The sequence below is a fragment of the Triturus cristatus genome, chromosome 1_1, assembly GCF_964204655.1.
Source record: "Triturus cristatus chromosome 1_1, aTriCri1.1, whole genome shotgun sequence".
Classification (NCBI taxonomy): domain Eukaryota; kingdom Metazoa; phylum Chordata; class Amphibia; order Caudata; family Salamandridae; genus Triturus; species Triturus cristatus.
The window spans coordinates 366,573,231-366,598,907 of NC_140579.1; the positions used below are offsets into that span (position 1 = coordinate 366,573,231).

At 45.8% G+C, this 25,677-nt stretch overlaps 1 protein-coding gene across 4 annotated transcripts in view; it reads right to left on the bottom strand.

Moving 5' to 3' along the window:
* The window catches only part of TRAF3IP3 (TRAF3 interacting protein 3), a 546,425-nt gene that overhangs the window by 103,507 nt on the left and 417,241 nt on the right, over positions 1 to 25,677 (bottom strand). The window lies entirely within an intron of this gene.

A 25,677-nucleotide genomic window follows, 5' to 3' on the forward strand; every position in this document is an offset into this window, starting at 1 on the left:
TGAAGCTCGATATCTTGGTATCAAAATTAGAATGTCTCTACAAGAATTAATCTAGGTTAATTAGTTTAATATAGTCTCAGGGGTGAAGCAGCAGCTGGATCAGCTTGAGTGTTTGCATCTGACTTTAGTGGGGAGACGAAATGTTCTAAAAATTATTGTCCTTCCTAAAGTACTTTATTATTTTAGAGCCGTACCACTGGAGTTAACGAAAAAAATAGCTGCAAGGGATTAAATCTATATGCGATAGATGTATGTGGGGACAACAAAAAGCGAGAAGGGCTTTTAAATTCATGATGTTACCGCTGGGTAGGGGAGGATGGTCTGTTCCGAATTTTTGTTTTTATTATTACGTTTGTCTACTGCAAAACATGCATATCCTGCTGACAGGGGAAGATGTGATAGATGCAGAAGCTCCATCGATATATCAATTATTGCTAGGGAGGAAGCTAGAAATGTGCTAGTGAAATTCTCTGAGCCAAGCTACTATAAAAAGACAAGGTTTAAGGTCATGATTACAGCTTATAAGGTATGAAAAAGGATATGTAATTGGTTGACCGTTCCACAGCTGAACTATTATACTCCACCCAATTCAGCTGTCAGGTTCTCAGAAATATTCTGGGATTATAAAATGCTGTGCTGGAAGATGAAGGGGATTAGATATTTGGGGGATTTATTTCAGGGGGGGTGTTAAGCTCATTTTTGGAATTAGCTGAAAGTCATGAACTACAACATCAGGCATTTTTTTAAGTATCTGCAATTGCGTGACTATCTTGTTAGACATCAGCTACATGAGGGTATTACGGTATTACCAATAGTGGAGGCAATTAGGAAGAGGGCTAAAATAGGGATTTTATATTCTATGTTAATTGAGTCTCAAAAGGATGATCAAGCTACTCATGATCTTAAATGGTCTGCACGATTAGGGTTTGATGAAGAGCTGATGCAGATTTCTATCGATACTGCAGAGAAAATATTGGTATCATTGAATTTACAAACACAAGACTATCTTTGATCTATATCACACAACAGAGCGTATGATGAAGTGGGGTGGAAATAACGATGGAAAATGCTTTAGGTGCAGCACCGATAGAGCTGATATCGTGCATGTTTTCTTTGACTGTATGGCTCTGACACAATTAAAGCTACAAATAGAGCGGTTTTTGCAAGAGGTTACAGGCATCTCCATATCAATAACGAAGGAAATTATGTTATTAGGGATATGGGATAATGTCTCAAGTGTGCAGCCAGTATACAATTTTAGATATATAACATTTAGAGCCGCAGCAGTGGCGCATTTATGTATTGCCTCATGGTGGCTCCAAAGTGAGGCTCCCACATTTGAGATGTGGAGGGCTAAATTTTATAACGTTTTTAATATGGAATATAGTTTATACTCTCTGAAGTCAACCAGACAGCAAAAACGTGGGATGCAGATATGGGAATCTATGATACAATATATGAAATAATTGTCTGACTCTGGTTGTATAATGATATCATGACTGAAATATGTTTGTAGTTTTGGTTTCTCCTTTTTTATATTAACTTTGTCACTGGAAATCATACTGGAAATTCTACTGAAATAATTTGTATGTATTGACAACAAGTGATATGATATGTATTTGTGACATGGATTGAGCTAATAAATATAATTTGTTTTTAAAAACAGTTTAAGGGTGATCTGTTCAACATGTTTCTCGCCTGCTGACATTGCAAATTAATATATCATTTATTTTTCTAAGTCAATGCCAGTAGAGCCACACTTATATATGTGCTGTATGCTACTCAGATCCTAGGGCTTTTTGGGTTAGCCCATTAGTTTATAATAGTTCAACTGGTACTAGAGTCCTATGATCTGCAAGCTGCAACGTTTTATCATAGCAGGTTTGTCAATTAAATTAATGTGTCTAAGACTGGGGTGTGGACTGTTTGCCCTCAGAGAAATTCATAAGCACTGAAAAAAATGGATATAACATAAATAGCAGGTTTTGTGAGCAGTTGCATGAATCATTGATGCATATTGTATGAAATGAACTGCTTTCCTTATGGAAAAAGAGAAAAATATTTTAAGATTACAGGTTTCTAGACTAGGAGGCCGATTATGGCTTCAAATCAGTCTTTGAAATCAAATGATATGCTGCTACCTAGCCGACGTATAAAATCAATGGCCCATGTGCAGTTCATTCTAAAAGCTAAGTCTTCTTTTTCCGCCGTACAGCGGACTTTGTTCCTATATATATATATATATATATATATTCACTGGAAAAACCATAGGTTTCAGGGGCGTTATAGTTAGTTGGACATTTCACTCATACAAAACCATAGAAATTCCCCCGTTATAGTTAGTTCAGCTAACTATAACTCGTGCCCCCGCAATGCACTGCCTGCTGATGACGTCACATATTACATCACTTATGACATGGTCAGTGACATCACTGATGACATCTCAAATGACGTCACTGATGACATCATCCAGTGACTGGCGGTCTGTAAAGTTTAAATATGTTTAATATATATAGAGAAAGGTGTATTGAAGAATGAGTGGGTTTATAAGTGTCTGAATGGATGGTTTTGTATGTGCGTGACTGACTCTATAAGTGAGTGATTAAACGTATCTTACTGAATGCATGGGTTAGTGACTAAACTGTGTGAATGTCTGTATCCGTTTGTCTGTTGGTGTGTAAGTGACTGCATGGGTTTGTGAATAGCTACATGAGTGTCTATATGAGTTATTGATTGGTTGTCTGAGTATCTGTATGGGTGCCTGAGTGTTTGTGTGGGTGGGGTGTGTGTGACTCTGTGCATAGATGTGTGGGTGGGTGATTCACTGGGTGCATGGTTTCAAGAGTGCATCTGTGATGGACTGTATGGGTGGGTGAGTGTGTGTATGGGTGTGTTAGGGAGTGAATGTATATCTCATTGGTACATGTGTGAGTAACTACATATGTGAAAGGCAGTATATATGTGTGTTAGAGTATATAAATGGCTATAAGTGAGAGTGTGTGACTGTGAGAGTGGCTGTATGGATGAGTGTGTGCTTGTATCAGTGAGCGTAAGAACGTACTAGTATTTGTATGCGTAAGTGAGTTGGTGTGTGTATAACTGTATAGGTGAGTAAATGGGAGTGTGAATAATTATTTGCATGACTGACTAGGTGTGTGAGCACCTCTATGGATGAGTGGCAGTGTGTGAGTGTCTATAGAGGTGTCTGAGTGCATATGATAGTCCTGTACTGAGTGACCGTAAGTACGAGCGGCTGTACAGGTGAGTTAGTGGATGTGTGTGTAGACCTAAGAATCAGTGAGTGGGTATGTAGTTATTGGTGTTGGAGAGTTTATGGTTTTGAGAATGGCAGTCTGTAATTTAGAGTGGGTGTATCAAAAGTTATATTAGGGTGTGAGAAGATGCATAAAATTATCACATGGATGATGTCATCAGTGATGTCATCGGTGATGTCATTTGAGATGTCATCACTGATGTCATGAGTGATGTCACTGACCATGTCATGATTGATGTAATATGTGACGTCATCAGCAGTGCATTACGGGGGCGCGAGTTATAGTTAGCTGAACTAACTATGGTTTTGTACGAGTGAAATGTCCAACTAACTAAAACGCCCCTGAAACCTATGGCTTTTTCAGTGAATTTCTAAGGTTTTTTAAATGCTAATTTCTAACTATAATGTGCCTGAAACCTATGGTTTTTTCAGTTAATTTCAAAGGTTTTTTAAATGCTAATTTCTAACTATGCCTACAGAGGTAGGACATGTGAAGAAAGAAGAAAAAACGCACAGAAAGAAGCAAAAGAAATGCAGAAAGAAGCAACACAAGTCCACAAAGACGAAGAAAAGTGCAGGAAGAAGCAAGACATGCAGAAAGAACCAACAGAGGAGCAGAAAGAGGCCATGTTGCAAAAGCATCCTGTGCCCACCACTTTTTCAGACGGGTACTGGTGATAACATACTCTGACAAAAAAGGCCCAGAGCCAATGCTATGCTAAAAGACACTTAGAATACAGTGAAAACACCTACATACACTAGGGAACTCTATGCGTTGGGGTACCCCTGTGATTAGCATGACCTCCTCTGTAAGGCCCTAGTACATAATAGGGCAGGGGGATTAAAACTACCTCTAAGTCAGAGGTGCAGAAATATGCTACTTTAACTAGTAGTTGCGTTTGCAGAGTGGTGGAGAAAGGGTGCTGGGCGTCCAACTAACGCTCAGGAATTCCACTGCGTAGGACTTACAGGAGGTACCAGGAGGGATTTTCGGCCCCCAAACTCCCCCAGGACTAAATTGGACTTCATCCCCCATCCCGTAGTCGGCCACGAGGTACGTTTGCAGAGTGGTAGAGAAAGGGGGCCATGTCCTCCGAATACTTCTTAGCAATCCCACTGTGTGGGACTTACTGGAGGTAACTTCCCAAACTATTACCTCCAGTCAGTCCCACACAGCAGCATTGATAAGTACTCATACCAGGCCACGCCCACTTTGCCCACCACTCTACAAACGCGCTCCCTGGCACGCTCTTGGATGGAGATTAAAGTCCCCTTCACTGCTGGGGGTCCTTTAGGGGCCAACTAGTCTACCTTTTACCTCCAGTAAGCCCCACGCAGTGGGATTGGTGAGAGGTAGACAAAGGCCATGCTCCCTTTCTCCACCACTCTGCAAATGCGCCCCCTGAATCCTGAGGGTCCCTCCGGTCCAACTAGCCCACCAGGTACCTCCAGTAAGAGCCACAGAGCTGCGTTGCAGAGAGGTGTAAAAAGGGCCGTGGCCTGGACCACCTTTCTGCACGCAGGCCTGTGGCACTTACTGGAGGTACCTGGTGGGCTAGTTGGCCCCCAGGGGCCCTCAGGATTGAAGGGGAATTAATTCCCCAGCCTAAAACGCGCCACAGGACGTGGTTGCACACATGTCACCTCAGGCCCGCCCCCTCCCTTCACCACTGAGCAAACGCGTCCCGTGGCACGTCTTAAGTTGGGGGATTAAGTCCCCTTGAATCCTGGGGGTCCCGGGGCTCCAACTAGCCCACCAGGTACCTCCAGTAAGCGCCACAGAGCTGCACTGCAGAGAGGTGTAAAAAGGGGCGTGACCTGGACCACCTCTCTGCAACGCAGGCCCCTTAAGAAGTGGAGCTGCAGTACTCCGGGGTGCAGTTGGTCCAAAGGTCTAGCCCCTCCCCTCTAGAACTCCGGAGCTTGTACCTGCCCCAGCCACTCCGATCTTGGAAGCGGTTTATGTGCCTATTCGAGCCACGCTCACACAGGTGGGTGGGGTGCCCGTGTGATGGGCGGCCCAGGGACTCTAAGTTATGTAGCTACCTTAGGTGTCTCCCATACCCTATATATCGCTCAGTAGAGGAAGCGGTTTATGTGCCTTTTCGAGCCACGTTCACACGGGGTGCCAGTATAACGGGCGGCCCAGGGACTGCAAGGTATGTAGCTACCTTAGGTGTTTCTCTTACCGTATAGATCGCTCAGAGGAGGGGGATGTTTATTGTGTATGTGATTAAGACACCTTGACAGGTCGTGCATACTACATCTCTGGCAGTGGGCTTGCTTCACACCTCACCCGAGCACACACACCGCAAACAATAACAAATAGGGGCATTTAAGCAATAATGAAGAGAATCGATCTGTTGAGAGAGGAAGTAAAATCAGCCCACAGGGCATTAACGCACACAACAGGGCACGCCCTGGAAGGATGAGCCTCCATTTGGATTTTAAAAGGGAACAATAATAGTCTGATGGTGGACGTGCTACCTTTATGATGGGAGAGACAGCACTTAAACACGCAATGGATCACCTGAAGAAGGCGCCCACTGGGGGAGCCTCGTGACACTCTCGGAGCTTTAGTACTTCAATCACCTTCCAATACTACATTTCAAATCTGGATTTTTATGTCTGTCTATCTATCTATCTATCTATCTATCTATCTATCTATCTATCTATCTATCTATCTATATGCGTATCTGCTATCTATCTATTTATAAATCTATCTACTTTCTATCTATATCTGCTATTTATCTGTCTATCTATCTATTCTTCTATCTATTTATATATGTATCTGCTATGTATTTATAAATGCTGTCTATCTATCCATCTATCCATCCTTCTATCTATCTATCTATATGTGTATCTGTTATCTATCTATTTATAAATCTATCTACTTTCTATCTATATCTGCTATTTATCTGTCTATCTATCTATTATTCTATCTATCTATTTATATATGTATCTGCTATGTATTTATAAATGCTGTCTATCTATCTATCTATCTATCTATCTATCTATCTATCTATCTATCTATCTATCTATCTATCTATCTATCTATCTATATATCTATATATCCGTTATCTATCTATTTGTATAGAAATCTATCTATCTATCTATCTATCTATCTATCTATCTATCTATCTATCTATCTATCTATCTATCTATCTATCTATCTATCTATCTATCTATCTATCTATCTATCTATCTATCTATCTATCTACGTGCCTGCCTGCCTATCTGCAAATTGTAGCTATACCTTCAAAAGTGTACTCTGCAGCCCACGAGCCTCAGTGATTCTCAACAGAACATGTCTGTGATAACCACATCGTTTGTGTGTAATAACAACCTCATCTTTTGTACTCTAAATATCTCATTAGCAATGTATTTGTTATATATATGATAATAACACGTACAGTGCCATCATGGATACGTTTATATTTACATCAATGCCATCTACGTATAGTTAGCACGGACACATACATGTGTGCATATATGCCATGAATATAGGTACACTCACAGTGCATTCTATGCTTCATCTACGTATACATTAGTACCATTTACAGCATGTACTAGATATGTACACGCAGGTACGTGTGCAATTGTGCACCTGTATAACTCTGCATATCTGTACAGAAACCATGTGTATTTTGGGTTCTGCATGCATGAATGAATGAATGAATGAATGAATGAAGAAAGTATTTAATAAAGCGCACTGTGGCCAAGCGGCTTCCTGGCGCTGAGGGCTATGACCATCAGTCACAAGAGACAGCCCAGGGGATTAGCAGGAGTACGCCTGAGAAAACAGAAAAGTTTTCAACGCTTTGCGGAAATGAGAGTAAATGGGGATAGATCGCATGGAAAGGGGAAGGCTGTTCCAGAAACGGGGAGCCAAAACAGAAAAACGGGTGCCTCCCGTTATGGATTTACGGAAGTGAGGGACATTAGGAAGAGCCATAGTGGAGGAGCGAAGAGTGCGGGCGGGAATATGAGAAGAGATAAGAGAACAAATAAAGGCCGGGGCAGAACGGGCGAGAGCCAAAAAAACAAGACAACCCAATTTAAAAAGAGACCTCTGATAAACAGGAAGCCAATGGAGGGACTTGAGCGCTGGGGTAATGTGATGAGTTTTAGAAAGATGAAGAATGAGGCGGGCAGCCTGATTCTGAATGGCTTGCAGACGACGTGTTTCATAAGCTGGAATGCCCACATACAGGCTGTTCCCGTAATCAAGGCGAGAAGTGATCAGGGCCATGATGATGATTTTAAGTGCATCAGAAGAGAAGAAGCGAGAAATCTTTCGGATGAGCCAGAGAGATAAAAATCAAGAAGAAACAACAGAACTAATTTGGGCGTGCATGGAAAGATCATGACTGACCTTGATACCCAGGGTTCTAACCGAAGAGACAGGTGCAGGAGAGGAACCAAAGGTAGGGGGCCAAAAGGCAGAGGACCAAGGACTGGATGAGCCGCCCGTCAAGACCAGCTCGGTCTTGTCCGGGTTAAGTTTAAGATGGTTAAAGCTCATCCATTCAGAAATAAAGACCAAAGTAGAGCGGAACTTAGAAAGAGACAAGGACGAGGGAGAAAGATCAAAGACGAGCTGGAGGTCATCTGCGTAATTATACACCGAGACCCCCAGGTCGAGAAGAGAAGTGATAAGAGGATAAATGTAAAGGTTGAAAAGAAGAGGGGAAAGGGAAGAACCTTGAGGGACCCCACAGGAAACCAGGCGGGTGGGGGCGGAGAAACCAGACAGATGAACCGCTTGAGAACGTCCCGAAAGAAAGGACGCAAGCCAGGAGACACGGTCGAGAAGGATGGAATGGTCAACCGTGTCAAACAGGTCAAGGAGGACCAAAGCTTGAGGGAGAGAGGAGTCGGCCTTTGATTTCAGCTCATCTAGGACCGCGAGGACCACCGACTCTGTAGAGTGGCCCCGGCGGAAGCCTGCTTGATGGGAAGCCAAGAGATGGTTCTCCTCAATATAGGTAGAGAGGCAGGAGGTGACGTGACTTTCCAAAATCTTGCCGAGATAGGGAAGAAGGGAAATGGGCCTAAAATTAGAGGGAAGCGAAGAATCTAGGCCAGGCTTTTTAAGAATAGGCAAAACAATAGCAGATTTAAAGGATGAAGGGACTAAGCCCAGAGCAAGGGAGGCATTGAGAAGAGAAAGAGGAGGAGAGGGACAATTAGTAAATAATGCTCTCAAAATGCGGGCATGGGCACAGTCGGCTGGAGAGCCGTTCTTAATCTTAGTAAGCAAAGTAAGAAACAAGTCTAAAGAGATAGTGGGAAAAAAGTCAAAAAAAGAAGAGGGCACCGAAAAAGGAGAGGTAGAGGGAGGAAGGGGAACCGAGGGAATATTGGATTTAATCTTGACGATCTTTTCAATGAAAAAATCGTTAAGGGAGAAGCAGAGGTCCTGAGAGGGGATGAGACTAGAGTTGGCGCGGTCTGAGATTGCCAAATCATGAACCAAAGAGAAAATCTCCTTGGATTTATTAACAGAGAGGACAACTTTCTCAGAAAATACTTGGTTTTGGCCAAAAGGACGGCTCTCTTGTATTCATTTAGGAGACGTTTATATTGAGCCCGAAGAACATGCAGGTGTGTATATTTATCATGACGCTCTGTGTAAGCGCATCAACAAGCATGTTATTGCTTTTTCATATGTATTTGCACACTTGCATTCATATGTGTAAATAGGTGTGTGTGCGCGCTTGAGATATGCTGTGAATTGACTCGGTATACATTACATCTCTCCTTGTTCAAAATGTTTATTAGTTGTTGCACGAGCCTGCGCTAGGCGTATTTGACTTCCTAATACAATGTCTACGTTGGCATCACTCTGTCTATGTGATATACATGTGCATTTCCCGCATTTGTGAGGAGTGCCGGGCGTGTGTGCTTCTGTAGTATAACGCTATGCTGACGGGTGCATTTCTAAACGTACAGGTCTAACACTTTTCCATAAGTACACGTTCGTGGTATTTGGACCCTGATTTCCGTGTGTGTGTGTGTACATGTGTGTGTATATATACGAATACCGGATTACTTCATGTGTATACGTCTCTATGTCTACTAGTACCTTGTGCATTGTTCATACGTGGGACCTGCATATACATACGGACATGTCGGTACACTGAGATGCAGTTTGTACGCGTGTGTATACATTCGCACAACTCTGTACAAAGAGCTTCGGCACCTAAACAGAAGTAGGGAGCGCTATCAATTGTGAAAGCAGCGTATATGCGGGCACACTGTGCACGGATAGGTTTGTGTATGTCTGTCTGTGCTTTATTCTGTGCCTGTACAGAAGAATGCTGCGTTGCTGCTGTGAGTCCCTGCAAAGGGTGCCTGCGGTTCATATATAGTTTCTTTAAGAGTGGCAACTATTTCAGAGCGAGGAAAGCTGAAAAGCTGCCAAGTGTCGCTAACCCCGTGCACACAACTCCTCAAAGTGTCTGCATTAGAGGCCGAGCAGGCACCAAGATCTCAGAGGGCAGAGGGATGAGGGCTAAGCAGGCAGAGGGGCCAGAGGGCTGAGCAGGCAGTGCCTGTGTCTCACCCTCAGTTTCCATTTCAAGCTGTCAGACACGGTGTCTCCTCCCTCTGCTCCGGCTACAGCTCTTTCTCTTTGTCTGAGCACACGAGGCGCTCACGGACCTCAGCACGCTGCCCGACTGGGAAGGCTGCACAGGAGTCTGGGTTTCCGCTGCCATCCTCGCTGCACCGGTGCCGTTCATGGAGACCTTCATTTCATGCCCTCTTCTGAGCCCTTCCTTGTCTGACCTCTCAAATCTTTCCACTGTCGACTGCTGCCATGCATTCGTCTTCCCGCGATGATGTGTGTATTTTTTTTTTAAAGTGTATTATACTTCTAATTCAGTTTTCTAATTACAAAGATATTTCCTACACTGGTCCACATGCTATAAAATCCTTCCCTCGCATACTTATAAGGTCCCAAAAGCGAGACCTATTGGCTATGCCAATGCTTGTTTTGTTTTTGTTTTTCGACGAAAATGCTTTTTTTGGCCCTGGGGGTCCTTGTGGGACCCTCTGAGCAGGCCTAGGGGGTCAGGGTGTTTCTACCCTGACCCCTTTTCTTTTTTTTCACCTTTGTTTACCTGTTTTCTTGTGACTCGGTTCTACCGAGTCACAAAATGGTTGCCAACACTTCCTGGTTTTGAGTGTTGACAGCCAATTAGAATAAAGCTCGTGGTCGGGAGGGTCCGCGGATCCACCGTGCCTCTAAATATCGAAACTTTAGTTTTTTGATTTTCTCAGCAACTACCAACGGATTTACACCATTTAACAAAAAGGTCTCTTTCTGAACCAAGGGCTACCTTTTTGCCAAATTTGGTGTAATTCCGTTCAGCAGTTCGAGCTGTAGCCGTGTCTAAAGTTTCCTATGGAAAATAACATGGAGAAAACACGTTTTGGGACCCCCCTTTTTTCTCGGCCCCCGCTTGCCGAATCATCCAAAAACTTTCAAGACAGGAGCTGACTGGAGCGCCCCACGGGTTTTAAAAATTTTGCGAAGATTCGTCATTTGGCGCCAAAGTTATTGGGAAAAGAAAAAACGCTTTTCCTATGGAAACTAGGTCCTAACTATAACTACCTACTGGCGACCGCCAGTAGATAAAATATATATATATATATATATATATATATATATATATCCATATGAATTTGCAACGAGAAAAGCGCCCTTCCAAGCGGGGTTGGGCTTTTTGGCGACGTCATCGCCTTCAATGATCCATATGCAAATTATGCCAAACTCGCAGCATAATAAAAGCCCTACATTCGAAAAAGCAGGTAAAAGTTGATTTTAATTCATGGCAGGCAGTAGAGAAAGTGCAGCATTACGCGTTTCGACCGTGAAATGGTCTTAATCATATGCAGCCCTGAGGGCAAGCTGTTCATAACTTAAATATGCTGGGGTAGTAAACAGCAAGGGAGGACCCAATGGGCAAACACTGGATTTGAAGTAACCCCTTTATGATGATTTCTTCATTAATAAAAGCACTTTGCAGTCAGAGCTTATGTTACTGCAACTTTGGTGGACACCATGTCTTACTCACAAGCACTATTGCAAAGCACTATGGATGTTGCAGTTAACTAATATCGGAGATTCATGAATTTGAACACTGTAAAGAACACTCCGACTCTTGAAGTTGCAGTCAGAAAGGTTCTTTAATTAATTCACCAACACAGGCTCCGGCAGACGGAGCGCAAGTAAAACGGCTACTCCCGTGAGTCATCAGCTGTCAACTGTCAGATGCCAGTTGACAGCTCATGACATACAGGTGGTATGGTGTCCTCGCAGGGACACATGAGAGCACTAACAAATACAGTGTCCATGCAGGTACACAACTAGTAAGATGCAACACATCCTCCCCCTTTGGACGAGAAAACGTGGGAGAGAAAGGGGAAGAGCAAAAGAGCACAGGGTGTTAGAGAAAGGGTAGGTGAGAGGAGCAATAGACAGAGGGAAGGACAGGATAAGCTGGAGAATAAAAAGGGTAGCCCAAAAGTGCCCTGCGTGGGATGGTATGGCCACCAGGGTAGGCTACTCACAATTATAATCTGAAAGCTTAACAGGGGGCAACAACCTTCTACCCGCCCTGCTTGTGCTGACTATAGGAGGGGTGTCCTGCAAAGGCGTTGATGGCAACTGTCTTCTGACTCTTTCAGTGGTCTCTCGATTGGGTGACGTGCCGGCGGGTGCCGAAATGGGCTGTGCTATGAGCCGTGGTCTTATAGTTGGGAAACTCATAGTCAGACTCGTCGTCTGACACTGCAAGGGGTGCTTTGCTGTGTTTGTCGTTTGTGGGAAGCTCACTGGAGTGGTCCGAAGGTGAGGTGTTGTCAGGGTTCTCTGTCGTGAGTTTGCAGGCTGAGAGTGCAGAGAAGGGCCACACTTTTCCATCGTTCAAAAGAGCGGAATTGCAGTGCACCTTGCACCCCGATAGGGGTGAGGTGTATCTGTCCTGCCCCTTGCTTATGTGCCCGCTCCTTTTGACCTTGACCAATTCCCCTACCTTGAGCTCCACTGGTTTACACCCACGCTTGAGGTCATACCTTGCCTTGCAACTAGGCTGGGCTAGCTCCAACCTTTCTCTGACAAGGTCAGCAGACCAGTATACTCTTTTGGCCGCTGTGACCCACCCCACATTATCCTTGGAAAAGGGTGTTCTGCCCCGCATCAGTTCAAAAGGGCTGTGTCCGATGGTGTAGCTGGGTGTAATGCGGTAAGCCCAAAGTGTCTTGAGTATCACCACACCGTTGTCCGCTGGGTGGTAAACTGAGGTGGTTTTATGCTCAATTTGGTTCCCCTGTATGTAAGTTTGGAATGTGTCAGACAAAAATTGTGGCCCGTTGTCACTGACTATCTGTTTGGGGAGACCCTCTCGTGTGAAAACCTCTAGAAATTTGGCTACGCTCAAGGTATCAGATTTATTGATGAACTTGAGTTCCGGCCATTTGGTAAAGTGGTCGATGATGACTATAACATAACACTGCTTCACGTTTTCTGGTATGGGCCCAATGATGTCTATGCCAATCCTCTCCCATGGCATGGATGGGCAGGGAATGGGGTGCAGAGGAGGTCTGAACGTGACTTGAGTTTTGTCAGAATTTAGGCAAAGTGAGCAATTCCTGACCACCCTCTCTACTGCTAAACTGATGCCGGGCCACCAGTAGTTGTTTTTGACACTGCATTTGGTTTTACCAATGCCTAAATGGTCCTCGTGACACAAAGAAGTATTCTTGACCTTAGACTGCTGGGAGGTACAACTCTTCCACCCCTTAACAACAATCCGTGTTAGTGGGACAACTCATTTTTGAACTCCAAAAAGTGTTGCAGTGGTTCAGTTAATCTGTTCTTGGATGGCCACCCTTCAGTTACCATTTTTATGACCTGGCACAAAACAGTGTCCTTGCCTTGCTCAGTGAGCCATTCGTCTTTAGAGATGCCGTTACATTTTTCTACTACGCTGGCTATGTATGACTCTTCGGGTTCGGTCATAGGATCATTGTCAGATAGACCAACCGGCATCCTGCTAAAACAATCAGCTACAACATGTACATGTAATCAAACAAACACACAGACAACATAGCCAATCTTGGTGAAGCTGCATACAACCCCTTAGTGGTAAATACTTTTGTTAGGGGCTTGTGGTCCGTGCATAAGGTGACCCTGCTGCCCCAAACAAATTGTCTAAAATGTTCTAAGGCCCACAGGCACGCTAGTGCCTCATGCTCTATGACCGAGAATTTCTCGTCAGCAGGGGTGAATGCGCATGAAGCAAAAGCTATGGTGTATTCCGCACCTTTAGCATCCCTCTGGTAAGTACAGCGCCTAAACCCTTTGAACTTGCGTCTGTAGTTACAAAGTTCTCCAACATCGGGTCGAAACCTTGTAGGGGTAAAGCGGTGCACATTTCCTTTTTGAGGGAATTGAAGACCTGATTGCACTCATCTGTCCGTTCAAATTTGCTTTTAAGTTTGAGTAGCTGACGCAAAACATACGTTTTGTGTAAAAAGTTTTTGATGAACTTTGCGTAAAATTCCACTAGACCCAGGAAGGATCTCAGTTCATCCTTGTTGTTGAACACTGGAGCACTTTTAATGGCTTGTAGAAGTTCTCTTTTAGGGCTGATACCATCCCCTGTGATCTTATGACCGAGATAAGTCACTGAATTGCATGCAAATTTACATTTTGCGTGCTCGGCGGTCAAATCCTTTTTATCCAGGATTTCTAATACTTTGTTGACCTTACTGTCGTGATCTTCTCTGGTTTTACCCACCTCCAGGATATCATCCTGAAACAAAAGTATTCCAGGTAATCCGTCAAAGATGTTATGCATAAGTCTCTGAAACATCGCTGCGGCAGAGGCCAGCCCAAAGGGTACCCTGGTGAACTGGAAACACCCAAATGGCGTGATGAAGGTGGTTAGCCTTTTGCTGTCATGATGTAGGGGCACCTGGTGGTAAGCTGACTTCAAGTCAATTGTAGAGAACCACTTAACACCCTTTGTGATTGCCAACATTTCACTAATTTTTGGGAGAGGAAACTGTTCCACAACTATAATGTCGTTGAGGTCTTGCAGATCCACACATAACCTCAGTTTGCCAGTGTGTCGTTTAGCGACGACTAAGGGCGCAACCCACTCCGAAGCTTCTACTCTTTCGATGATTCCGTCCTCAAGAAGCTTGTCTAGTTGTGCTTTTACCTCATCCTTTATTGAAAATGGGAGGTTTCTCGGTTTGTGTACCACAGGATTGGCATACGGCTTGACCCTGATTCTATGTTGGTACCCTTTAAAAGCCCCCACCTCCCCACTAAATCCTCTAGGGTATTTGCGTAATAAGGCTTTGGCACAGTCATCATTGTTTGAAACAACTAACACTGGGTCACTTTTGCTTGGGTCGAGAATTATACCAAGTTTTCCCTGGTCCATCCATCCAAGTACTGAAGTACCCACTTTAGATACATATAGCTTACAGTTGGATTCTCTCCACTTGAACGTGAAGCTAAGCTCTCTGTATCCACACACGTCTATAGGGTCACCGGTGAATGACCTGATGGTGATGTCTGCTTTATCAAGGTGCTCTCCTATGCTGGGTTTGAACCTCTCTTCCCAGACTTTTTTATTTACAATAGTGTACAGGGAACCTGAATCAGCTACGATACTGGTGTCTACTCCTCCAATGTTCATGTTGCATACCGGTTTCTTAGTCTTGGTGGTACTGGTCTCATTGACTCCATCGACTTGCTCGTCGTCAATGTTCAGCACAAACATGTTGACGTCGTCTTCGTCAGACATGTTTTGGTAGTTTGTTTCATCTTCAGCCACAATTTTGACTGAACGTGTGTTACGTTTGCGACATGCCTTGAGGAAATGCCCAATGACACCACAATAGGAACACCTTACTCCACGTGCTGGACATTTTAACTCATCAGCCATATGTGATGTGCTCCCATATCTGTAGCAACGCCCCTTGTTGCTAGTCTGAAATTTGTTGTAAGACGGTTTAGCACCCTTTTTATTCCAGGTTTGTTTTGGGTTGTGTTTGTGCTCCGTCACCTTACAAACAGTTTACACTTCTTTCTTTTCTTTGTTCTCTGATAGAACCGCTTTTGCGCAGCGGCCGGTGAGCTCTGCTTTCCTCGCAATGTCTATGATATTTTGTAGGGGGTATTCGCCTTTGGCCCACAAATTGTCCTGTATACTGGAATTAGACCCTTGCCTGACTATCTGGTCTCTTATAAACTCATCATGCAGTCCCCCAAAACGGCAATTGATGGCAAGGTTTTTAAGTGCAGACACATAGTCATCTATAGATTCTTCCTTTCCCTTTTTCCTGTGGAAGAATTTATATCTCTCAACACCAACACATACTGTGGGTTTGTAATACGTATTGAGGTCATCAATTGCATTTAAGAAAACATCCCCCTCCTTCTCTGCTCTTATTTTCTTGTTTATAGTATTATATACTTTTATTCCGCCTGCGCTGAGGCAATGCATAAGCATTTTGTATTTCTTTTCCGCCTTAATTCCTCGTCGTCCTCCAATGTGGAAATGTAATTCACAAAATACTCTCTCCACTCTTCCCACTTGAGTGAAGGTTCGCCACCTGCTCGCAAGAACGTTTCTGGTGGTGAAAGGTTCAAAACATACCCTGATGCCATGACTGGTGAGAGTTATGCAGGTAACGTTATGCAGAGGAGGTTTAATTTTACGGCCTGTACTGGTATGATGCGAGGATTCTTCACCTTTGCTTATTGATACACCTGTTTGATGTTAGTGATGACGAGCTTTTGAGATCTGTTAGTTTTTTTTATTTTATGAGTCTCATTCACAATGCTTTCTCTAAAATGTAGTTGCTCGTTCTTTAACATTAACTCCTGCTTGGATAAAAGTATCGTGGCCTTAAAAAAATAAACAGTACCTTTATTTATCTTCCGGTCCAGCTTGCCAGCCTGTCGGGTGTTTTTTTTTAAAGATCTGCCTCCTTTACTTTCATGCGTGGAGAATTTTTCTTTTTACAATCCAAAATGGCACCGCATAAGCGTGTGCGTGACGTCACCACAGAAGCTGGACTGCTGACTCCAGCTGTTAACTATTTCTGCCAGTACGTCACCGTATCTACGTGCCACGTACCACGTGATATTTCAGCTGACGTTGACGATTGAGGCAGCTGACGGTTGCTCGAGACGTTGGAGAAGTAAAAGACCGTTTAACTGTCTGACCTGGAATCCATTGTGTCAGATGTCGCAGTGTTGAACTTTATGTGAGGTAAACTTGCTGAGATCTTGACAGTGGCTTGTAACAGGCGCAGAAGGTTTTCATTCAAACCATTTAATTTCTTTTTCATGGTAGTTCACCACACTTCTTCCATCAGTCTCACATTATCTGTTTCAGTTTCCTCTAATTTCAAAACTTCTGTGCTGGGGGCGTGGCCAACAGCTATGGTCGATCGGACAGGATCCTGATTGGCTCCGTCCCAGGCCCCAGGCAAATGGACGCATTGAGGCATACCTAAGGTGATTGCAACGCTTTCCGATAAAGCTTAGCCCTGGACGACAACGGGGACCGCCTTGGAATCGCCGCGTTGCGCCTGCATTGGAGAGATCCTGAGATCTGGCGGTGATCGGCGGGCACTCGCAGAAAATGGCGCCTGACCTAGCAGCAGACCCCGGCAGACACGCAGCGTGAGCCCCTAGACTGCACCAAAGTCCCGAGCAGGAGGGAGACAGTAAGTGTGGCAGCTCCGACGCCTAGCAGCGCTTATAATTACTGAATGCGGCAACGGGGAAGGAACCGACTGGAGGAATTCCCAATTATAAAATGGCGGATGCGGCGCGCCGCCGATAGATTGTCCGTCTGTGGCTTTGAACCTTGAGTGGCGCTTGCATCAGCTCCCTGGGCTTGGGCCACATTCCTCCCCACCAGCGCAACGTCCATATGAGCCCTTTGGTTGGCGGAGGGCTTCAGGAGACTGCACACTAGGTCCTTTAGGACTGCCTGGAGGTGAGCCATGAGGGCATCTATTCATTATCACGCATAAAGCAGATGCGAACAGAGGAGAACGCTGGCACACTGGGCAGACTGGCAGCAGTGCTGGAGAAGCAATTCCCGGGCGGTCTGTTCAGAGGCCATCACTCCGCTTTGTTTTTTGCCGCCTGTCCCTAACATGGCCGATGAGCTGCTATCTGCAATTTCCTAGGGGAGCCCCAGCAGCACTGCGTGGGGTTCTGGGCAGGTCCTTCTGCTTGTGCTCCATCGCAAGGGAGACCTTGGAGCTCTACTCATCATGAGAGCTGGGCAATAATACCGAGGGGGCATAGAGGGCTGATCCAGTGGTTCCAAGTCTGGAGGACGAATTGTCCCCCCAAGTGGCGAACGAGGTGGTCCGGGGCCTCCCTGCAAGCATAGACGTGCGTCACTGGAGCTGAAGCTCAGAAGAGGGGGTCAGACGCTGACCAGTGAACGGATACCCTTATGCCACCCAAAAGGACCCCCACCAACAAGGTCTCCAACTACTTTGCTTCCACGGGCGCTGGAGTGGCAGGCGAAGAGGCGACAGATTCACCGGGGGACCATGGCGCTAACTAGAGACGACCTCCTGTCATCCCTTAGCGACTTCAAAAAAGAACTGCGGGCGGACATCAAGGCTGACATGGATGCTTCCTTGGAATCATTCCGCGCAGAAATGAGAGAAAAAATGATATCCTACAGGCGGATCTTGAGGCGAAGCACCAGGAGCTGGCTGACCGTATTACGCCTTTGGAGGAATGCTACAAGGACCTCGGTGACCAACTGCGAGTCACCATGCTTAAATGCGAAGATTTAGAAAATTGCTCTCGAAGCGATAACATCCGAGTCAGAGGCCTGGAAGAGGACTGTGAGGGCCCAGATCTGGAGGCGTTCATGGTGGGTTTGTTCTCCTCGGTGCTAGGAGAAGTGGGCCCTGAGATCCGTCTGGAAAGAGTCCACAGAGTAGGTCCGAGGATGCAGGGAGAAAACCGCTGGCCCCGAGACGTGCTGGTGAAGTTTAGCTCGTTCAAAACTAAGGAAATGGTCCTCCGATGAGCGAGAGCAGTGGATAAGGTCACCTTCCAGAATATTTAAGGAACTTTACCAGGACGTGGCACAGGCCACGCTCTTACTATGCCAACAGTTCCGTCCGGTCACCGAGTTCTTGAGAGACAAGAAAATCAGATACCGGTGGACATACCCCTTTGGTATAACTTTCCAATGGGACAATAAGCCCCACCATTGCACGGCGCTCTCAGAAGCTGCGGATCTCCTGGGTCTCGAGCTCTCCCCCTTTAGCGACAAGTCCTCTTCACAGGACGTGGACAACAATCGGCGGCGACGGCAACAAGGCGGAGGCCAGTGGCGCACTATGGGACCAGGGGGCTTGAAAGCCACGGAGTAAAGCTACTGCTGCTGACCACTAGGTGGCCGTTCCTGAATCCTGGAGGATCTGATGGTCCCGAATTGATATGTTGACACCTAGAGGCTGAATGGAATGAAGGACTTGCATCTATCTTGTCTAAAAGGTTCATGCTGGGCCTCCTCCCTTGGGGGCGGCTGGAGGTTTCTGTGGAGAGCTGGATGGAGTGGAGGACTTGCACACGTTATCCCAGTGAGGGGCCTAGGTGTCTGGGCCTCACGAGTCGATCCGGTCCCGGTACCTATCTTTGGGGCCACTAGAGTGCCCGATGCTGGATATGTGATGACATTGAGACTGGCCTCTCTCAGCTGTGGTAAGGGGGTTCCGATTGGAGGGTGGTGGATGCGGAGAACTTGTATCTTTTCTCCCTGTCACCTGCGGTGCCAATGGGACCCTTCAAGTGGATTGGTTTTGTTTTTGCAGGGGTCTTCACCCACATGTTTACTGATAATTAGCTATATATTGTTACACACCGTATGCCTCGATTTTTGCTTATAGAGGGGCTAGGGAATCGGAAATGGTAACGTTCCTCGAGTGTGTCTTAATTGGGGGATTTCCCTCTGGGAGGGGGTCTCTCCACACTTGTTCTCATTGTTTGTTCTGGTTAATTAAGTTAATTCGATGTCTTGGTGCCCTTATTATTTTGTTAGTGGGTTCGACGGGTGGGGGGTGGAGACCCAGGAGTTTCACTTAGGCAGTGAATCACGCCCAGGGGGGGACAGACCAACTAGTTATTAATGGCGATCAAGGTTTTGACCTGGAATGCCCGAGGCTTGAACTCCCCTAAGAAACACCACCGCTTCTGGAAATACCTTCTGGATCACAATGTCCAGGTGGCAGCTCTCCAAGACACACACCTCAAACAATCCGAGGAACATAGGTTGCACCATTAAGCCTTTCCCCTTGTCTTTAGATCTTCCCATGCTGCATAACACAACGGGGTGGTGCTGGTGTTTCACACGGGGGTCCAGTTCCATGCACATGCCACCAAAACAGACAAAAATGGGAGGTACCTTATGGTTAAGGGGGATCTCAGGGGCCGTCTATGCAACTTTTCAGTCATCTATGCACCTAATTTGGGTCAGCAGGACTTTGTTCTCTCCTTCCTTAGGACTTTGGAGAGTTTCACGCAGAGGGATATCTTGATATTGGGGGACTTTAATCTTGTTTGGGATCAGGTGTTAGACTCGTCACATTCACAGAGAGCTCCGGGTGGGGTCTTTGGTAAGGCACTTAAATCACAGCTTCAGCTCATGGGGTTGGTGGATGTTTGGAGAGAGGCCAATCCCACGGTCCTTGATTATTCTTTCTTCTCCCATTCCCAAAGAACCTACTCCCGCATTGACCACGTTTTTATAAGCCAATCTCTGCTCCCCTTGGTGCTGCAAACACACTTCCACCCTATTTGCCTGTCTGACCATGCCCCTTTGGAGATGGCGCTCACTTGGCCAAACCTGCATCCAAAACACACACGCTGGTACTTCCCCAACTTCCTCTGCCGAGATAAACTTCTCCGCGATGATCTCCGCAAAGCTATTAAGGACTTTTTTGCTCAGAACGACCTGGAGGCTACTTCCCATGCAATCACCTGGGACGCTCTCAAAGCAGTAGTCCGGGGTAAATGCATCGAATTGGCCACCACCATGCGTTCCCGGCAATGTAAGCAACGCCTCCAATTAGAACAGGACTTAGTAACTGCGGAACAGGCCCATAAGGCCAGTCCTTCGGTTCTGACCATGCGAAGAGTCACAGCTCTAAAGGGGAAACTCCAGGCCATCTATACCAACAGAGCAGAAAAAACAATCTTATGCCTTCAGACCAGGGGATACGAGGGAGGGAACAAGGTGGGGTCCCTACTAGCCCATCAGCTACGGGCTAAACAGGAAAGGGAATATATCAAACTTATTGTAGATAAGTATGGCATTTCTCATTTGACGGAGGTGGGGAAGGCGCAGGCTTTTGAGAAATGTTACCGTTCTCTTTACACCTCGGAGTTCCCAGAGTCGCGTATCCAATCGGATTATTTAGATTACTTCGCCCTCCCTCACGTTGCCGCAAGTTCCAATGATGCCTTAGCACAACCCATTCCCAGGGCGGAAGTGCAGAAGGCTATTGACTCACTTAAACTCCAAAAAGCGCCAGGGCCGGATGGTTTTTCAGCTCATTTCTACCGCACCTTTGCGCCGGGACTTGTCCCCTTTTTAACTCTTCTTTTTAATGTCATTGCCTCTACACAACAAGTCACCCCCTCCATGGGTGAGGCACTCGTGGCAGTGATTCCCAAGCCGGGCAAGGACCCCACAGTCTTCTCGTCTTACCGTCCGATAGCGCTCCTAAACCTCGATGCCAAGCTCTACTCCAAAATGTTGGCCTCCCGTCTCGAGTCAATCCTTCCCGGGCTCATAGACCCAGATCAATCGGGATTTATTAAGGGTCGACAAACCTATGATAATTTGCGTCGCATTATCCACTTAATTGAAAAGGCCCAAAAGAAAAACATTCCAGCAGCGCTTCTCTCGCTAGACACAGAGAAAGCTTTCGATCGTGTGGAGTGGTCTTTTCTGTTTCAAGTACTTCAGCGCTTTGGCTTCAACGATGCCTTTATAGGGATGATTCAAGCCAATTATCACTTTCCTTGCTCTCGGGTCCTGGTCAATGGTGTTGCTTTCCTTCCTTTCAACCTTGCCCACTATCCCCACTCCTTTTTGCTCTGAGCATAGAACCTCTGGCCCACAGGATTAGGGGGAATCCGGACATACGAGTGATACGATTTGGCACAGATGACCATAAGATCTCGCTTTTTGCCGATGACGTGCTTCTCCCAGTCTCAGCACCCCTTATCTCCCTGCCAGCTATTCAAGACGAGCTGGTGAGGTTCGAACGAGTTGCAGGATTTAAGATCAATTTAACTAAGTCCTTCTTACTGAATTTGACGCTCCCCAAAGAAGAGTGGAGAAGGGTGACAGAGTTGTCGCCTTTTTGCTGCACCACGAAGGAGATCTCCTACCTAGGAGTTAAGCTTACCCCTTGCATACAGGATCTTTATACAGCTAACTTCCCCCCCCCTCCTTAGTCAGCTAAAATCTGATCTAGGCAAGTGGAGTGTGGCATATATCACCTGGTTGGGTAGGATTAATGCCATCAAAATGAATGCTCTCCCCGCTTGCTTTACCTCTTTCAAGGATTGCCTAGCCCAGTGGAGGACGGTCTCTTCAGAGAGCTCCAACACATGATTATTAAATTTATCTGGCAAGGGAAGAGGGCGCGCTTACCCTATGGCCTGCTCACGAGACCGCGTTAAGAGGGGGGCCTGGCTTTGCCTGACTTTCAGGCATACTATCGGGTGGCCCAAATGTGAGTAATCACGGAATGGTCATTGCGGGCTTCGGAGAAGCATTGGCTTCATCTAGATAGACAGATAACGGGGCACACTATCTGGGATCTCTTATGGAAACCGAGGCAGGATAGACCACTCAATGCCTACATCAGAACACCCACTTCTACCACTTTAAGGGTTTGGGATGTCCTTACTAAGAAGTTACACCTTACGACCTTCCCCTCCCCCTACACACCTATCCATTTTAATGCTGCGTCCCCCCCGCACTTAAGGAGGGACCTTATGAGGCTTGGAGGGTGCCACATGATTTCTCATCTATTTGACAAAGGGAAACTCCTTACCTTCCAAGAATACAAGACACAATTCGCACTGTCCGCCAAAGAAGAATATCATTACTTGCAGCTGAAACATTGGGTTCAGCAACCCCTGATGCGGCTGGCTGCTACCAGGGCTCTGCTCCCCATTGAGAAATTCGCCCAGTCTAGGTCCACCTCCAAGGGATGTATTTCCTTCCTGTATGCTCTTATACAAACCCTGAGCCCTAGATCGACGCTGCGCTTTAAACGCTTCTGGGAAGCACTTTTTGATTCCCCTTAGAAGCCAAACAATGGGAACGTGTCAGCAGGGATATAGTGAAATACAATCGTTCCATGTTCCTACGGGAAGCACATTATAAGCTTATGTACGATTGGTATCTCTACCCTCAGAAACTCCATAAGATTTTTCCTACCTCTTCAGACAGGTGCTGGCGGGGTTGCGGCATGCTAGGCCACTTTTGCACATCTGGTGGGATTGTCCCTCTATACAGCCTTTCTGGAAGGAAATCCTATCCCAAATCAAACTTATCCTGGGGTATCCGATCCCCAGCTTTCTGGAACACACGTTATTGGGGTTACGAGCTCCTTCCTTGAAACGCCAAACACAGAGTGATCGATCCATCATGTGGCTCTGTCTGGGGTCAGCAAAAATGGCAGTGGCGGCTGCATGGAAAACCAAGACGCACCCTCTCTTACCCAATGGCATGCGAGGCTGTGGAGGGCGCTGGAGCGCATGGCTGACATTGTTGACGACACCAGAAAAGGCTTCGACTATATTTGGTCTCCTTTGGTGAGCTAACTTTTGGAGGGGCTCCAACTGATGGCCTGCACCCCACACCTCAGGGCCCTCAACTTATTCCATATCTAACCACTCTGCAGTTATAGGAGCACCAGGCCGTGCTCAAGCCACCCAGGCAATGATTACTGCATTCCCAACCTCCTGTCCACAGTATTATGATTTGCACCATGACATCATAGTTTTGTTCATCTTTCTTTCTTTTTTTCTTAAGTATGTGTAAGTTTCCTTTTCGGGTTACTCTCTTATGAGGGTTAACGGACTTTCAAAAGAAATGGTCTGTTTGCAACATGTAGTGATTGTGCTGAGCTTAAAAGCTGGTTTGCCACAGACCTAGTGAAGAAGCTGTAACCGACATGTGAAATCTGTAACTCTGGGCTGCTTGTTTTTTCTTTCTGGTTTCTTTTGACTGATGTTGCATATGTCATGCTTATGTTTAACTCTCAAAGAAAATTCTAATAAAAAGAATTTGAAACAAAACTTCTGTACTTTTTAAATTCTGCTGTCATACGTTCCAGATTCTCAAACAGTGTTTAAGTATTTGCTATTAAGTTTCCAGTAGCATTACGCACAGCATTCTTTTCTCGCAAAATATTTCAGCTGACTGACCTTTCTTTTTTTCTCTTTTTTTTTTTGTTGTAGAAGGTATCTCCTCTTCACTTGCTTGTGCCTGCTGGCTTCTTATGTTCATTAATGTTAATTTGTTCCGGTGTAGCTATTCTTCTCTTTTTTTTTCCATAAATTTTTCTTTCGCGTTGGGTTCTTGTGTTGGTGCTCGTCGCCACGTTGTAAAGAACACTCCGACTCTTGAAGATGCAGTAAGAAAAGTTATTTAATTAATTCACCAACACAGGCTCCGGCAGACGGAGCGCAAGTAAAACGGCTACTCCCGTGAGTCATCAGCTGTCAACTGTCAGATGCCAGTTGACAGCTCATGACATACAGGTGGTACGGTGTCCTCACAGGGACACATGAGAGCACTAACAGATACAATGTCCACGCAGGGACACAACTAGTAAGATGCAACAAACACTGTTTTGAAATGACTGCACTATGCAATTGACGTATTGAAAGTACTACTTCAAAGTGAGCTCTGACTGCAAAGTGCTTTTTTTAACAAAGAAATCATCGTAAAGGGGTTACTTTAAATCCAGTGTTTGCGCATTGTGTGCTCCCTTGCTGTTTACTACCCCAGATGTGAACTGCTTGCCATCAGGTCAGCAAATAATTAGGACCATTTCACGGTCGAAATGCATAATGCTGCATTTCCTCTACTGCCTGCAATGAATTAAAATCAACTTTTACCTTCTTTTTCGAATGGAGGGCTTTTATTATCCTGCGAGTTTGGCATGATTTGCATATGGCTGGTACAGAACTGGCCTCTGGTACCGCATAAGTTTTAAGTGCTAATGACAATTGCACAATGAGATCTCAGGTCCAGGCATCAACGATGAACAGATCAATGGGCGGAAATTGCGTAATTGCTTTACGCAAATCTTCGCGAAAACGCAAAAAATTATTCGATCATGCGGAAATATCGCGAAGACGCAGAAGTTTTTGTCCCGCCCGTTCGCGATGTTTTTGTGTGATCGCGTTGGAAATGTGTCGCCAACTTGCCCATGCGGTCGCTAATGGGCGCAACCATCTTGTTTTCACTTGTCCCGCCCGCTCGCGATGCTATTTCCTGTTCCGGGTCGCGCAATGCATGCTTGCGCTTGTTCGTGTTAGGTATTTCCTGTTCGGGAACGCGTATTGTGTGTTCGCGATGCTTTTTGCGTGCTCAGGGGGAAAATATCTCGCGAACTTGCCCATGCGGTCGCAATGGGCGCGGCCATCTTGTTTTTCACTCTATGCTATGGTTCTGGGGCCTGCTTTTCAATCCTCCCTCTATCTTTTCAATCCTTTGTTTCTGAAAACTTTTTTTTGATCTTTTTTATTTATTATCTCTCTCTCTTTTTTCCTGAATCTATATTTTTAGTTTTTGTCTACTTTTTTTGTGTTTTTAAACAATTTTTTCACTCTTATTCTATTACCTGCTTTTTACTTTTTTAATTTTTACCTTTTTCTTTTCCGCCCCCCCGCCTACCACAGAACCATGGCAAAGGGCCACAGGGGGCATCGCAGCCTGAGCCGCAGGGGTGCAGGCACGGGCTTATTTGGGGAGGTGGAGTTGGCTGCACTGTTTTTTTTGTGCAACGCCACCTCCCCTTAACCCTGGCAGCAGGCGGCAGGCCTGGGTCCGGGCGCGTCGGCAGCGGTGGGGAAAGGTGCGCCGGGCAGTGTTTCGCTGCTCTGGTGTCCGGCGCAGCCAGAACCAGCTGACGCACCGGTGGTCCGATATCCTGGACCGGGAGCAGGACCTGCTGGACCTGCTAGGAGTGGAGGTCCCGGGTCTTGGTGAGTAGCTATTTAATTATTATTACTTTGTGTCTGTTCTTCTGGTCTGTGTTATATATTGCGAATACATTTTTTTTTCGACCAGCTA